The 3667-nt window shown below is 35.0% G+C and overlaps 1 long non-coding RNA gene across 1 annotated transcript; it reads left to right on the forward strand.

Moving 5' to 3' along the window:
• The first annotated feature begins 2229 nt into the window (after nucleotides 1–2229).
• Nucleotides 2230–3238, forward strand: LOC147872956 (uncharacterized). Its single transcript, XR_015536464.1, has 2 exons — nucleotides 2230–2337; nucleotides 3099–3238. It is a non-coding gene; the product is annotated as an uncharacterized LOC147872956 (long non-coding RNA).
• Nucleotides 3239–3667: the final 429 nt, after the last annotated feature.

Below are 3667 nucleotides of genomic sequence, written 5' to 3' on the forward strand. Positions count from 1 at the left end.
TAGTAAAAAATTGATAGTGGAACCACGGTTCCGGAGAATTTGACGTAAATACATCTATACGGAAAGGAAGTTTATATATTGGCTTTATTCTAAATATTTTCTTTATATATGCTTTACAATTGCGTAAAGTTTGATTAAGACTTCGCTTATTTAACTTGAATTAGTCACGCTTAAGATGGGTCTGTGGTAGCTGAATGTAATGTAAAGTAATGAAATGTAATGTAACGTTTCCTAGGTAACAAATTGTTCTTACACTTTTTCGTTACACTTTTTGCGGAATGACACTGACCCTTCCATATAGACGTATTTACGTCCAAAAAAGTTGACAGTGGAACCACGGATCCGGAGAATCTGACGTAAATACGTCTATACGGAAAGAAAGTTTATATATTAGCTTTAATTACAACAATATTAATAACAATGCCGAGTAAACAGATGGCGTTTTCTAGGTAACATAACAATGCACGCAAGCTGACCATTGTTGTCGATCCATATTAACACATTTTTGATATGGATCTTACACGATTTCCTTTCACATTTTCCTTTCATTTGTTTGCCGAATGACCCTTCCGTATTGACGTATTTACATCAAAAAAGAAGATTATTATTATTATATTAACTTCTTACATTTACAATTACTTGCAACCAAATTATAAGTTAGAGTAATTTTCTTTGTTTTTTTCAAACACCAACAATGTGTAAATATGGACCGACAATGGTCAGCTTTTATACTTTGAATTCCTGCGTGCATAACAATGCAAGGTACAGTATTCGAATTTCTAACCAACACCTTCAACAATATTAGCTGAGCATGCCGTAAGGCTCTTTTCTCCTTTTTATGCATGCAGTATAATTAACTGAATGAACCGTATTGCACTCCACTACTTTACCTAAGAAACTAATTGTTACGTCATTTGTTTACTCGGCATTGTTGTGTTTCATTATTGCCATCAACAATCCGCTTTCGTTATTGCGGAAAGAGCTCTGCTGTGAATCGCTTGTAGAAGAAGTGCGTCGTAGAGAAGATAATTTTGTGCTCTTAAAAAACTCTTAGAATAACACAGGTACTTATCTTATATAAGAATTATTAAGAAATCTGAGATACTGCCGTTAGTTTTGATTAAATCGGTCATTGCCAGTGGACATCGTGGTCTCTTACAATTGAACAAAGTTTGAGGTAAGGAATTCCTAGTTATTATTATTGTTATATGCAGTTGTATTTGTAATTGCCTGTGGTATCGTGAGTGTTGGTGTGTAATCGTCAAACATTCATATGCCAGCACCTCCATGTGGAAGATGTCATTGAATCTAGAGGACTCTACTTCTGTATTGTTGGCTACCGGGGGAATTCTGTAGACACCTTCGTCCTTAAGGGAGGATAGCTGGCCTTGTAATCCTGGGGTCTCGGGTTCGATTTCCGGCGGTCCCCGAATTTATAACTTTTGTTGGGCAAGGCCGTGGTCTACGCAACACGGAGTTTTCCTCCGGGGGCTTTCCCGGTTTCTCCGTGGCATCCCAACAATTACACAGAAGAAGGCAATGGCAAACCACTTCTGTATCATCTGCCAAGAACGTATATGAACAGGTCCCAGTCCGGGAAAAGGATCGAAGGATCCTGTTCATATGGACCTGTCGTCAGACAGAACACTAAATAAATAAATAAAATAAACACATTACATTCAGCTACCACAGACCCAACTTAAGCGTAAATAATTCAAGTTAAATAAGCAAAGTCTTAATCAAACTTTACTCAATTGTAAAGCATGTTTAAAGGAAATATTTAGAATAAAGCCAATATATAAACTTCCTTTCCGTATAGATGTATTTACGTCTAATTATCCGTAACCGTGGTTTCACTATCACTTTTTAGTAAGAAATATTATGCTATATAACAGGTAATATTATATGCTAATATAAATTAATTTTTGCTTTCTTGCTTATTTTTAGAGCTTTCCAGAATGGAAAAGGAAACTCCATTTGAGGTAAGATTTTGTTTGATTTTTAAGTAAAGGTTAAATAAAATTCACACGTTTATGAATGTACTTTGAATGTGACCTTCGTTTCACATTAATGTGATTTGTTGAACTAACGCTGTTATTAAGGGGCATTGTGTGTATAACTAAAACAATTGTCTCTCTTACATGTTAATTTCTATGATTCGTTATTATTCACATTGTCCAGTTTGGAAATGTTTACCACATTCTTTCTTTTTCTTTTTTCTGCAGGAAGAAAAGAGTTTGCCAAAAGCTGCGCATTTAGCAACAGACAATGAGGAATACCAAGCAGCGAAGACACACTGCTTGGAAGCGGGAAAACGCTTCCAAAAAGCAGAGGAAGGTATGTTGAGACAAATTTGCAGTTTATTCTGTGTCACAAAAATCTATCTGAATAAAGAAGTGGTCACATTCCTTCCCTACTCTAAACTTATAAATCTCCTGTTTGGAGTACTCTAGTTAATCCCCAATGAATATCTGGTTATTACATCAAGTAACGCTCACATTTTGAAGTTATTCGGTACAAGCCATGTTTGGAGATAGCTTTTATCAATACATTTTTGTTATTATTTCCAGGAGAATTCAAATTTAAAATAGGCAACAACTTCCATGTATCTTTCTATGCACACATCTCATTTTGCACTACATAAGCAATGCCTGCAGTTGATGATTCATAAAACAGACCAATGACCATTTCTGATTCGATTCCAGGCAATTCATGCCTTGCGCAGACAAGACGCTTCACAATTTCCTGGGTTCTCTGTTGTTACTGACCTTCTGTTAGTGGTTGTAGGATCGTTAAGATATAACATCTGGTTTTCAACATTTTAGTTTCGATAACTTTGCTTCCAGGTGAACAGGAAAGTAATAAGTACAAATGCAATACTTGTTTGTAGTGCAAATAGAAAAAAAGCTAATGAATGCTGCATAGGCCTCATTTCTTAGCTGGCTTCTTTTTACTATGTACTTTTATTCCCCACAAGATTAAATGCGCAGGGGAGGTGCATTTTTATCTGCTTTGTGGTTTTTATTTTTGCATATAGCATTTCACTTTAAGATATGAGCTGCCAACCAGGAAATATTATCAGAACTTTTTGTTTTCAGAGCAACAAGCTGCAGACGCCAAGAAGTCTAAAGAAGAAAAGGAAGGGCATGGAAAAATTTAGAATCCCTAACTCCTGCATTATAGAACAAAAATTGAATTTCTTTATATTCAGAATTCATTCCATTTTATCCAAGTGATAGCCATATGTTATTATTTTTATTCTAATACTTCATTTAGATTCCAGTATCCTAACACAAGTGATTTGGATTTTGTTGTTCTACATGCAACATATATCAATATATGAAAATCTTTGGTAAGGCACTGCTTTGGTTATATGTGCAACTACCAGATGTTTGTTGAGTACAAAATTTCAATTGTGAAATTCTTTGTTGTTCAGTCAGTTAATACAAACTTCTTAAACATTAAGTTTTTCACGAATCCATTACTCAAAATAATGTCTCATCCAGATGCTAGTATGTTTCATGTTATCCTTAACTAAGAACGCAATGTGACTGCTCTCTACTTTGTTCTGCAAACTACTGTTCAAAAAAGTTCACCATGTATATCAGTCCAGAAACTATCTTACTAGCTCCAAAGTTACAAGTAATTACCAACTTAAGGCTTATAT

The sequence above is a fragment of the Zootermopsis nevadensis genome, unplaced genomic scaffold, assembly GCF_977971745.1.
Source record: "Zootermopsis nevadensis isolate Lab colony 2312 unplaced genomic scaffold, Znev_1.0 Znev_ptg000022l, whole genome shotgun sequence".
Lineage (NCBI taxonomy): Eukaryota > Metazoa > Arthropoda > Insecta > Blattodea > Termopsidae > Zootermopsis > Zootermopsis nevadensis.